Source organism: Kogia breviceps, chromosome X (genome assembly GCF_026419965.1).
Source record: "Kogia breviceps isolate mKogBre1 chromosome X, mKogBre1 haplotype 1, whole genome shotgun sequence".
NCBI classification, from domain to species: domain Eukaryota; kingdom Metazoa; phylum Chordata; class Mammalia; order Artiodactyla; family Physeteridae; genus Kogia; species Kogia breviceps.
The window spans coordinates 69,585,376-69,599,524 of NC_081330.1; the positions used below are offsets into that span (position 1 = coordinate 69,585,376).

The 14,149-nt window shown below is 38.5% G+C and overlaps 1 pseudogene; it reads left to right on the forward strand.

Annotated features, from left to right (window-relative positions):
- Positions 1-10,212: 10,212 nt before the first annotated feature.
- LOC131748111 (high mobility group protein B3 pseudogene) lies at positions 10,213-10,889 on the forward strand (annotated as a pseudogene).
- The last annotated feature ends 3,260 nt before the right edge of the window (positions 10,890-14,149 follow it).

Below are 14,149 nucleotides of genomic sequence, written 5' to 3' on the forward strand. Positions count from 1 at the left end.
GTTGGACTTACGAACAAACAGGACTTATGAACACTCTCTTGGAATGGAACTTGTTTGTATATAGGGGACTTACTGTGGATGATCCCATGATGCAGACATTTTGGATATTATCAATTCTGTCTATAAAATTAAAATACAAAGAACATAAAAAAAATAAAAATACAATGAACATAATTGTACATTAACCTTTATGTGCATCTCTATTTCTTTAGAATAAATTTCTAGAATTGGAATTACTGAGTTTGATGAGAGCATTATTAGGGCACCTGAAAGGTGTTGTTGAATTGTCCTCAATATTGTTGGACAAATGACATTCCCATCAGTGGTGCATAAATGTGCATCAAAATAAGCTCTTTCCTTTTATAAATCTCTCATCACTTGACAGGCAAAAATATCCATTTGTTTGAGATTTTCATTTCTAATTTGCATACACTAAAATTCACTCATCATGTATAGTTCTGTAGTTTTGACAAATATAGAGTCATGTATCTTTCCACTCCAGTACCATACAGAATGGCTTTAGCATTAATAATTTCTCTTGATTGCTCTTTTTGTTGTAAACCCCTTTCCCTCAATCCCTGGAAACCACCTATTTGTTCTCCATCCCTATGGTTTTGCCTTTTCCAGAAGGTCATATGAATGGAGTCGTGCAATATGTAGACCTTTTGATCTGGCTTCTTTCACTTAGTAAAATGCATTTAAGTATCATCTATATTGTTATGTAAATCAATATTCATTATTTTTATTGTTGTACTTCACTGTATGGATATACCAGCTTTTAATCCATTCACTAATTGATGGACATGAGAGATATGTCCAGTTTAGGCCATTATGAATAAAGTTGCTATAAACTCTCAGATACCAGTTTTGTGTAAATATAAATGTTCACGTCTATAGGGTAAATGCCTAGGAGTGAGAGTGAGTGTTAAACTTTTCCAGAGTTTCTGTATCACTTTACATTCCTACCACAAATATGAGTTCCAGTTGCTCCACTTCTTCCACATCTTAACCAGCACTTGGCATTATCATATGTTTTTAAAAATTTTACCCATTGGGTGTGTGGTGATCTCTCATTGTGGTTTTAATTTGCAGTGCCCTAATGGCATATGAGTTTGAACATCTTTTCATATGCTTATTTTCCATTTGAATATCTTTGGTGCAGTCTCTGTTCAAATCTTTTGCCCCCCCCCTTCTGTTTAGGTGGTTCTTTTTCTTACTATTGAGTGTTTAGACTTTCTTATATATTCTTGCTACAAGTCCTTTGTCAGATTATTTGGAATTGGATTCTCCAAGTCTGTGGCTTGTCTTTCTATTAGCAGTGCCTTTTTCAGAGTAAAAGTGTTTAATTTGACAAAGTCTACTTGGTCAAATACATGACAATGTAATTTGGGGTGGGTATAAATGAAATCAAAATGTTCAAAGCCACTTAAATTATCCAGGTGGTGTTTAATACAACAAATATTTATTGTTGAAGTGAGAATCTAAGGATACATCTAAAAGATCTGTCCTAGTCCTTACACTGTGTAATCTCCTTGCCTTCAGTGTGGGCAGGATCTGTTTCTTGCTTCTAACCAACAGGATACGGCGGTCATCATTTTCATAAAAATGTTACATAATATTACATTTACACGTAAAAGTAGCCTCAAAATACACAGAGCTTTAATTAATAGAAGTTCACAGAGAAAGCGAAAAATCCACCAAGCAACTGAGAGAATTAAACAGCTCTTTTTCAATTGTTGAGTAATCCCATATACAAATCAACAGCATACAGAAAATTTAAACAACACAAATTACAAGCCTGACCAAATGGGAGTGGAAATACAAACACTTCTGCCTTGAAGGGTTACAGAAAACAAAATTCATTTGAAGCACACTTGGAACAGTTACAAGAATTGATTCTAGGGAGAGCAAGGTGGCAGAGTAGCATGACATGACTCACCCTCTCCCACAAATACAGCAAAAATACATCTACGTGTGGAGTGATTCTCACAGAATATCTACTAAATGCTGGCAGAAGACCTCAAACTTCTGAAAAGGCAAGAAAATCTCAACGTAACTGGGTAGGAGAAAAGAAAAAAGTGAGAAAGGAATCAGGATGAGACCTGCGCCCCTGGGAGGGAGCTGTAAAAGAGGAAAGGTTTTTGTGCCCTGGGAAGCCCCCTCACCAGCAGGGAGATTGGCCAAGACAGAAGGGGAGCTTCAGAGCCTCAGAGGAGAATGCAGCAGCCAGTTTACTGCAGCCAGAGCACAGGGAGAACTACACAGGTGGTCAGTGCTGCTGTCCAGCACTCCACAGCCTGACATGCATGTCCACCAGTGCTGGTGGGGGCTGGTTGCTGGAACTCAGGCTTCAGAGATCAGAACTGGGAGAGGACTGGGATTGGCTGTGTGTAGACAGACTGGGGTGGGGGTGGGGCTGGAATCCAGTGCAACTGTGGCTGGGTGTGTAAGCAGAGGAAGCCTGGGCCACTTTAGAGGCCAGTCGCCATTGTTTGCAGGGTGCATGAGGGGAGGGGTGGGACCAGATTGTAGACTTTTTCCTCTGTGTACACTCTCAGAGGGCAGGACATTGCCTGAATGGGTTCCAGAGGCAGTGGCAAGCCTCCACTGCTGCCTCCCCAGACGCTAGGAGCAGTTGTGGGACACTGCCACCCCCCACTCAGACACCAGGAGTGGTTGTGGGCCCCTGCTGACTCCCTCCCAGACCCTGGGAATGGTCATGAACCCACCCAAATTCCAGTCGTCGTTGCAAGCTGCCTCTACTCCCATCACATGTCCCAAGTGCACGCCTGAGCTGCTTGCCTGAGCTGAGAACCCCAAGACTGGGCATGAGCCACTGCATCTGCACACCCCCTATCAAGGGGAAAACAACCAGCACACGCTGGGGAAAGAGGCGACAGGCATCCATACTAAAAACAGCCCTCACACCAAAAATATTATACCCACACAAGCTACACAGGGACAGCCCCACATATAAATAGCCATCCAAGACCACAGTAGATAACTTTCTCCTAAACTCACAGAGTAAGAGAAATATAAGTAAAATGAAGGAACAGAGGAACAACTCCCAGTTAAAATATCAAGAGCATTCCCCTGAAATAATTAACAATGAAACAGGTCTATGACACTGAGTTCAAAAAGGAGATAATGAAAATAATGAAGGAATTAAGAAAAGCTATCAAAAGATAGCCTGCTATCAAAATGCAGAGCACTGTAAAAAGGAACTAGAAACTATAAAGAGGAACCAAGAAAAATTAGAAAACTCATTTACAGAGATGAAAGCTGCACTAAAGGCAATGAATAGCAGAATGAATAATGCAGAAGAATGAATAAGTGACCTGGAAATCACCCAATCAGGAGAGCAGATAGAACGCCCCCCCCCAAAAAAAAGAAAATAGTATGAGACCAATGGGATAATATAAAGTGTGCCAACCCACACATAATAGGGATTCCAGGAAAAGAAACAGAAAAGGGGACCAAAAATATATTTGAAGAAATTATGGCTGAAAACTTCCCAAACCTAAAGAAGAAAACAGATATCCAGGTACAGGAAGCACAGAGGGTCCCAAGCAGGATAAACCTGAACAGACCTACACCAAGACATATTATAATACAAATGGCAAAAGTTAAAGATAAAGAGGGAATTCTAAAGGCAGCAAGAGAAAAACAAAGAGTGAATTACAAGGGAACCCCCATTAGGCTATCAGCTGATTTCTCTATGGAAACGTTGCAGGCCAGAAGGGAGTGCCAAGATATATTCGAAGTCCTGAAAGGGAAAAATCTACAAACTAGGATACTCTACCCAGCAAGATTATCATTTAGAATAGAAGGAGAGATAAAGAATCTCTCATAGCAATACTAAACCTATCCTAAAGGAAATATTGAAAGGTCTTCTCTAAATAGAAAAGAAGTAAGAATCCGTAGGGAAGAGAAAAATCACAATTGGAAAATAAATCACTTAAATAAGCCAGTACACAGATTAAAAACAAAAAATTTTCTGTGAAAGTGATGATAACCACAATGAACAGCGTAAGAATGAACATGAAGATGTAAAAGAGGACATTGAAATCATAAGACGTGGGGGAGGAGAGTAAGAAAACATAGATATTTTTTCCCCCTAGAAAGTGTTTGAGCCTATATGACTACTAGTCTAAGGCAAGTAGATATAGGAAGGGGTTAACATACTTGAAAAACAGGGTGACCACAAATCAAAAACATACAGTAGATTCACAAAAACCAAAAAGAAGAGAACACAAGTACAATACAAAAGAAAATCAAGTCACAAAAGGAAAAACAAAGAGAAAAAGAAAGAAAGAAGAAATACAGAATCAATGGGAAAACAAGGTTCAAAATGGCAATAAATACATATCTATCAATAATTACCTTAAATGTCAGTGGACTAAATGCTCCAATCAAAAGACACAGAGTGGCAGATTGGATTTTTAAAAAAACCAGGAGATTATGATATGCTGCCTACAGGAGACCCACTCTGGGGCAAAGGACACATAGATTGAAAGTCAGGGGATGGAAAAAGATATTTCATGCAAACGGAAATGACAAGAAAGCAGAGGTCTCAGTACTCATATCAGACAAAATAGACTTTAAAACAAAGGCCATAAAGAAAGATAAAGAAGGACACTATATAATGACAAAAAGATCAATATAAGAAGAGGATTTTACACTCATCAACATATATACACATAATATAGGAGCACCCACATAGATAAAACAAATACTAACAGACATAAAGGGAGAAACTGACAGGAATACAATAATAGTAGGAGACTTTAACACCGCACTCACATCAATGGACAGATCTTCCAGACAGAATCAATAAGGCAACAGAGATACAAAGTGATACAATAGAGCAGTTTGACTTAATTGATATTTTCAGGACATTACACTAAAAAAATCCTTAGAATACACATTATTTTCAAGTGCACATGCAACATTGTCTAGGACTGACAACATACTAGGGCACAAAACAAGCCTCCACAAATTTAAGAGTATAGAAGTTATCTCAAGCATCTTTTCTGACCACAATGGCATGAAACTAGAAATTAACCACAGAGAAAGAAATGAGAATAAAAAGATTTCATGGAGACTAAACAACATGCTACTACAAAACCAATGGGTGAATGATGAAATCAAAGAGGACGTTTAAAAATACCTTGATACAAATGACAATGAAAATATAACCATACAAAATCTATGGCACGCAGCAAAAGCAGTTATTAGAGGGAAGTTCACAGTGATACAGGCTTTCCTCAAAGAATAAGAAAAATCTCAAACAACCTAATTTATCACTTAAAAGAATTAGAAAAAGAAGAACAAATAAAACCTAAAGTCAGCAGAAGGAAGGAAATAATAAAGATCAGAGAGGAAACAAACAAAATAGAGAACTAAAAAACAATAGAAAAAGTCAATAAAAGTCAAGACAAGCTGGTTCTTTGAAAAGATAAACAAAATTGACAAACCTCTGCCCAGGCTCACCCAGAACCAAAGAGAGAACATAAAAAAACAAAATAAGAAATGAAAAAGGAGGCATAACAACTGATACTGCAGAAATACAAAAAAACATAAGGGAATACTATGAATAATTATTAGCCAACAAATTCAACAACCTAGAAGAAGTGGACACGTTTCTAGAAACATACAGCCCACCAAAATTGAATCAAGGAGAAATAGATAATTTGAACAGACTGATCACTAGAACTGAAATAGAATCTGTAATTTAAAAACTCCCTACAAACAGAAGTGTAGGACCAGATGGTTCCAGAGGCAAATTCTACCAAACATACAGAGAACTTATTCCAATCCTTCTCAAACTCTTCCAGAAAACTGAACAAGAGGGAACACTCCCAAGGACATTCTATGAAGCCACCATCACCCTGATACCAAAACCAGAGAAAGACACCACCAAAAAAGAAAATTATGGGCCAATATCTTTGATGAATATAGATGCAAAAATTCTCAACAATATATTAGTAAACTGAATCCAACAGCACATAAAAAAGATCATACACCACAACCAAGTGGGATTCATCCTAAGTTTACAAGGATGGTTCAACATACGCAAATCAATCAACATGATACATCACATCAACAAAGGAAAAGACAAAAAATACATGATCATCTTAATAGATGCAGAAAAAGCATTTGACAAAATTCAACATCCATTCATGATAAAAACCTCTTACCAAAGTGGGTATAGAGGGAACATATCTCAAAATAATAAAAGCTATTTATGACAAACCCACAGCCAATATAATACTCAATGTTGAAAAGTTGAAAGCCTTCCCACTAAAATCTGGAACAAGACAAGGATGCCCATTCTCACCATTTCTCTTCAACATAGTGTTGGAAATCCTAGCCACAGAAATCAGACAAGGAAAAGAAAAAGTATCCAAGTTGGAAGGGAACAGGTGAAAATTTCATTATATGCAGGTGATATGATATTACATATAGAAAACCCTAAAGATTCCACACAAAAGCTACTAGAATTGATCAGCAAATTCAGCAAGGTAGCAGAATACAAGATTAACATACAGAAAAAAAAGATTGCATTTCTTTACACCAACAATGAAATATCAGAAAGGGAAGGTAAAAACAAATACTTTTAAAATTTGCAGCTCCAAAAATAAAATACTGAGGAATAAACTTGACCAAGGAGGTGAAAGACTTATACACTGAGAACTATAAAACATTAGTAAAGGAAACTGAAGATGATTCAAAGTAGGAAGATATCCCATGCTCCTCAACTGGAAGAATTAATATTGTTAAAATGACCATACTACCCAAAGCAATCTACAGATTTAATGTGATCCCTATTAAATTACCCATGACATTTTTCACAGAAATAGAACAAATAATCCTAAAATTCATATGGAACCATAAAAGACACAGAATTGCTAAAGCAATCTGGAATAAAAAGAACAAAGCAGGAGGCATAACCATCCCAGACTTCAAACAATACTACAAAGCTACAGAAATCAAACAGCATGGTAATTGCACAAGAACAAACATATGGATCAAGGGAAGAGAATAGAGAGCTCATAAATAAACCTACACACCTATGGTCAATTAACCTTCAACAAAGGAGGCAAGAATATACAGTGGGAGAAGACAGTCTCTTCAAGTGTTGGTGGGAAAGTTGGACAGCCACATGTAAGTCAATGAAATTAGAACCTACCCTCTTGTCATACACAAAAATAAACTCAGAAGAGCTTATAGACTTAAACATAAGACATGACACCATAAAACGCCTAGAAGAGAACATAGACAAAACATTCTCTGACATATATCATACAAATGTTTTCTTAGGTCAGTCTCCAAGGCAATAGAAATAAAAATAAAAAGCAAATGGGACCTAATCAAACTTACAAGCTTTTGCACAGCAAAGGAAACCATAAACAAAGCAAAAAGACAACCTAGAGAATTGGAGAAAATATTTGCATTAATGAAATTGACAAGGGCTTAATTTCCAAAACATACAAACAGCTCATACAACTCAACCACAAAAATACAAACAACCCAATTGGAAAATGGGCAAAAGACCTAAAGAGACATTTCTCCAAAGAAGAAATACAGATGGCCAATAGGCACATGAAAAGATGCTCAACATCATTAATTATTAGAGAACTGCAAATCACAACTACAATGAGGTACCACCTCACACCGGTCAGAATGGCCATCATTAAAATGTTGACAAATAATAAATGTTGGAGAAGGTGTAGAGAAAAGGGAACCCTCCTACAGTGTTGATGGGACTGTAAGTTGGTGCAGCCACTATGGAAAACAGTATGGAGGTTCCTCAGAAAACTAAAAGTAGAATTACCATATGATTCAGCAATCCCACTCCTGGGCATATATCCAGACAAAAGTATAAATCAAAAAGATACATGTGGGACTTCCCTGGTGGCACAGTGGTTAAGAATTCACCTGCCAATGCAGGGGACACAGGTTCGAGCCCTGGTCCGGGAAGATTCCACATGCTGTGGAGCAACTAAGCCCATGCACCACAACTACTGAGCCTGTGTTCTAGAGCCCACAAGCCACAACTACTGAGCCCTCACACCAAGACTACTGAAGCCCATGCGCTTAGAATCTGTGCTCTGCAACAAGAGAAGCCACGGCAATGAGAAGCCCGCACACCACAACGAAGAGTAGTCCCCACTTGCCACAACTAGAGAAAGCCCTTGCACAGCAGTGAAGACCCAACACAGCCAAAAATAAATATAAAGAAATTTATATTAAAAAAAGATACATGCACCGCTGTGTTCGTAGCAGCACTATTCACAATAGCAAAGACATGGAAACAACCAAAATGCCCATAGACAGGTGAGTGGATAAAGATGTGGTACATATATACAATGGAATATTACTCAGCCATAAAAAAGAACAATATAATGCCATTTTGCAGCAACATACATGCAACTAGAGATTATCATACTAAGTGAAGTAAGAAAGAGAAAGACAAATACCATATGATATTACTTATATGTGGAATCTAAAATATGACACAAATGAACCTATCTATGAAACAACTGAATCAGGGACATAAAGAATAGACTGGTGGTTGCCAAGGGGGAGGCAGGTGGGAGAGGGTTGGATTGAGAGCTTGGGATTAGCAGATGTAAACTGATATATATAAAATGGATAAATAGGGGACTTCCCTGGTGGTCCAGTGGTTAAGAATCCACCTTCTAATGCAGGGGATATGGGTTTGATCCCTGGTCAGAGAACTAAGACTCCACATGCCACGGGGCAACTAACCCCATGAACCACAACTACAGGGCCCATGTGCTCTAGAGCCCTGTGTCACAACTACAGAGAAGCCCACATACCACAATGAAGAGCCCGGGTGTCACAATGAAGAGCCTGCATGCTGCAACAAAATATCCCACATGCTGCAATGAATATCCCAGGTGCTGCAGCTAAGATCCAATGCAGCCAAAAATAAAATAAATAAATATTTTTTTAAAAAGAGAAAAGTTACTTAAAAAACAAAGAAGGGATAAATAACAGGGTCCTACTACATAGCACAAGGAACTATATTCAATATCCTGTGATAAACCATAATGGAAAAGAATATGAAAAAGAATGTATACATATATGTATAACTGAGTCACTTTGCCGTACAGCAGTAATTAAGAGAACACTGTAATTCAACTATAATTCAATAAAAAATAAAAAAATGTTAGTTCTGCGTCAATGTCCGGAGAAGCTTATTTTGATTCATAATATACAAGACAGTGTTCCAGTGGGATAAATGGCACAGTTTCATTAGAATGATTCAAGAAAGTTTTAATAAAGGGACTGTTTTAAAGATATGTGTGAGGAATTAGAAAATCATGAAGGGAAAAAAAGTTTAGGAACACTGAGTGAAGAAGAAATTATTTTTAATTCCAAAAATGACAAGAAGAGGGAGTGGCTACAAGAACTTGAGAACTGTAGGCAGAGACACTCTTAGTGGAGTCATGCACTGTATTTGAGGAATACAGTCAGCCCAAGTCCCTCACATGGAGAGAACTGTGGAAATATAAAACAAAACCTCATCCCTTTCTAATTTCTTACTCTGGTTCTCCACTGGCTAATCCAACTGGAAGCCAAAAAACAATTATACAGCCTATTGTCTTATCATGAAAAAAAAACTACTACAGAAAATACCAATTACTAGAGAAATACCAATTCAGGGGCATTCTACAAAATACCCGAATAATACTTTTCCAAAATATCAAGGCCATCAAAAATAAGGTACAAAAGTGTCACAACCAAGAAGAGACTAAGAAGACATGATCACTAAATGTAATGTAGTATTCTAGATGGGACCCTAGAACAGAAAAAAAAAAGGTATTAGGTAAAAACTGAGTAAATCTGCATGAAGTATGGGCTTTAGTTAATAATAAAGTATCAGTTTTAGTTTACTAATTCTAAAATATTACTATAACAATGAAAGATGTTAAATACAGGGGGAACTAGGTGTGAGTATATGGAAAATTTCTGTACCATCTTTGCAATTTTCTGTAAATCAAGAATTGTTCTAAAAAAAGAGTTTATTAAAAAATAAAATTCAAAAAAAGAATAGATTCTCCATAAATTATTTACTAATTTTAAAGAATTGGTATAATAGCAACCATGTTGTCTTACCATACTGCAATTAAGTTATATATGAATAAAGAAGGTAAATAAAACATCAACACAGACTAGTGAACAATACAGTCAAGATGGCTAAAGGTGATCCCAAGAAACCAAAGGGCAAGATATCTGCTTATGCCTTCTTTGTGCAGACGTGCAGAGAGGAACATAAGAAGAAAAACCCTGAGGTCACTGTCAATTTTTCAGAATTTTCCAAGAAATGCTCTGAGAGGTGGAAGACAATGTCTGGAAAAGAGAAGTCTACATTTGATGAAATGGCAAAGGCAGATAAAGTGCACTATGATCGGGAAATGAAGGATTATGGACCAGCTAAGGGAGGCAAGAAGGACCCAAATGCCCCCAAGAGGCCACCATCTGGATTTTTCCTGTTCTGTTCTGAATTCCGCCCCAAGATCAAATATACAAATCCCGGTATCTCTATTGGAGATGTGGCAAAGAAGCTGGGCGAGATGTGGAATAACTTAAGTGACAGCAAGAAGCAGCCATACATCAACAAGGCAGCAAAGCTGAAGGAGAAATACGAGAAGGATGTCACAGACTATAAGTCTAAAGGGAAGTTTGATGGTGCCAAGGGTCCTGCTAAAGTTGCCCAGAAAAAGGTGGAGGAGGAAGATGAAGAAGACGAGGATGAAGAAGAGGAGGAGGAGGATGAATTTTTAAAAATTGTTGATCTGTCTCCTCATGAATACCTTGGAGTAGGGAGCGCCGTGATTGACACACCTCTCGCCTGAGACGAGTCTGTTGCCTTCATTAGGTTTAATTACCCAGTTGGATCATGATCATATTGTAGTCTCTCAAAGTGCTCTAGCAATTGTCAGTGGTTTACATGAAATGGCCATGGGTGTCTGGAGCACCCGGAAACTATCAAAGTTGTACATATTTCCAAACATTTTTAAAATGAAAAGGCTCTCGTGTTCTCCTCACTCTGTGTGCTTTGCTGTTGGTGTGACAAGGCATTTAAAGATGTTTCTGACATTTTCTTTTTTTTAAAATTTGTGAGGTGGTGTGTTAACTCTATGGTCATTGGCTAGGAATCCGGTGTTCTCAACTGTACATATCTATAGTTTGTAAAAAGAACAAAGCAACCGAGACACACTCTTGAAGTCCTTGCTTGGCATGGAGGCTGTAGGAGCGATGCCTTCTGGAGGGGCCATAGCTCAGGGTGTGCACTGTGGGGCTGGACCTCTGGACACTGTAGTGGGCATCCATTTAGCTTCAAGTTGTCTTGTTTCTGTATATAGAGACATAGCATCCCGCTGTCATTCTTAGCTATGGAAAAAGTGGGGGGGTCAGCTGGCATGAGAAGTGTTTTGGATCCTTTTTAGTTGAAGTGTGGTAGTTTTAAACTGTTTTTTAAACAAACCATAGAACTCTTCATTGTCAGCAAAGCCAAGAGCCACTGCATTGATGAAAGTTAAAGAACCTTCTGTACTAAACACGATCTGCAATGTTCTGTTATTTTTTTGATATGTTTAGAATGCTGAAATGTTTTTGAAGTTAAATAAACAGTATTACATTTTAAAACAAAACAAAACATCTACATATATTGTATAATTTAAAACACACTTCTAAATATATGAATCAAAGAAGAAATCATGAGGGACATCTTAAAATACCTAATGTTTAAAAATAATGAAAATAATACATATAAAAACCTATGAGATATGATGAAAGGCATGTTTTAAGGGAAGTTTATAGCCTTAAATATTTATATTAGATGAGGGGGTGAAAATTAAACAGCTAGGTATCCAATCTAAGAATATAGTAAGAAAAAATGGGAGGGGGGAAGTAGAAGGAAGAAGGTATTAAAGGCAAACCATAAATTCATAAAATAGAAAACAAAGACAATAAATGTCAATAAAACCCCATATTTGTTTGTTTTACAAAACTAATAAAATAGACAAACATTTGGGAGATTCATCAAGATGGAAAGGTACAACGAAATAATATAAAAGAAGGAAATCATAACAAAGGAAAAAAGATTAAGAAGAGTAAGGAACAGTATTAACAATTTATGTCAATAGGATTGAAAATTTAGAGGAAATACATGAATTCCTAGAAAAATGTGGCTTAACAAAACCAACACAAGGAAAAATAGGAAAGCTGTATAGTCCCATAAAATATTTAGTTATTAAAATGAGACAAAACTATATGCTTTCTACCAGAAACACATTTCAAATAAAAATACATAGATAATATTATATTATGCAAACACAAATCAAAAGGAAGTTGGAATGGCTATATTAATATTAAAAAGTAGACTTCAGAAGAAGAAATATCCCTAGGATAAATAGTGACATTACATAATGATAAAGCTGGCACTATACCAAGAAGATATAACAATACCTGAAACAAGAACCGACAGAACTGCAAGGAGACAGACAAATCCACAATTATATCTGGAGATTTCAATACTTTACTCTTAAGAATTAATAGAGAGGCATCACACTCCCTAATCTGTACTACAAAGCTATAGTAATCAAAAGAATATGGCGGGAGGAGGAAAAGAAGATGGCGGAAGAGTAAGAGGCGGAGATCACCTCCCCCCCCCAAGATACATCAGAAATACATCTACACGTGGAACTGCTCCTATAGAACACCCACTGAACGCTGGCAGAAGACCTCAGACCTCCCAAAAGGCAAGAAACTCCCCCACGTACCTGGGTAGGGCAAAAGAAAAAAGAATAAACAGAGACAAATGAATAAGGACGGGACCTGCACCAGTGGAAGGGAGCTGTGAAAGAGGAAAGTTTTCCACACACTAGAAGCCCCTTCACAGGCAGAGACTGCAGGTGGCAGAGGGGGAAGCTTCAGAGCCACGGAGGAGAGTTCAGTAACAGGGCGTGGAGGGCAAAGCAGAGAGATTCCTGCACAGAGGATCGATGCTGACTGGCACTCACCAGCCTGAGAGGTTTGTCTGCTCATCCGCCAGGATGGGTGGGGGGCTGGGAGCTGAGGCTTGGACTTTGGTCGGATGCCCAGAGAGGACTGGGCTTGGCTGCGTGAACACAGCCTGAAGGGGTTAGTGCACCACAGCTAGCTGGGAGGGAGTCCGGGAGAAGTCTGGAGCTGCTGAAGACAAGAGACTTTATCTTGCCTCTTTGTTTCCTGGTGCTCGAGGAGAGGGGATTAAGTGCGCCACTTAAAGGAGCTCCAGAAAAGGGCACGAGCTGCGGCTATCAGTGCGGACACCAGAGAGGGACATGAGATGCTAAGGCTGCTGCTGCCGCCACCAAGAAGCCTGTGTTCAAGCACAGGATACTCACCACACCTCCCCTCCTGGGAGCCTGTGCAACCCGCCACTGCCAGGGTCCTGGGATCCAGGGACAACTTCCCCGGGAGAACGCACGGCACAACTCAGGCTGGTGCAATGTCACACCAGCCTCTGCTGCCACAGGCTCGTCCCACATCTGTACCCCTCCCACCCCCTGGCCTGAGTGAGCCAGAGCCTCCGAAACAGCTGCTCCTTTAACCCCATCCTGTCTGAGCGAACAGCAGATGCCCTTAGGTGACCTACACGCAGAGGTGGGAACAAATCCAAAGCTGAACCCCAGGAGCTGTGCGAACAAAGAAGAGAAAGGGAAATCTCTCCCAGCAGCCTCAGAAGCAGCGGATTAAAGCTCCACAATCAACTTGATGTACCCTGCATCTGTGGAGTACCTGAATAGACAACGAATCATCCCAAATTGAGGAGGTGGACTTTGGGAGCAAGATATATCATTTTTCCCCCTTTTTCTCTTTTTGTGAGTGTATATGTGTATGCTTCTGTGTGAGATTTTGTCTGTATAGCTTTGCTTTCACCATTTGTCCTAGGGTTCTGACCTTCACTTTAAAAATTTTTTCTTCTTAATAATTATTTTTAATGTAATTATTTTATTTTAACCTACTTTATTTTATCCTCTTTCTTTCTTTCTCTCTCTCTCTCTCCCTCTCTCTCTCTCTCCTCTCTCTCTCTTTCTTTCTTTCTATTTTTTCTCCCTTTTATTCTCAG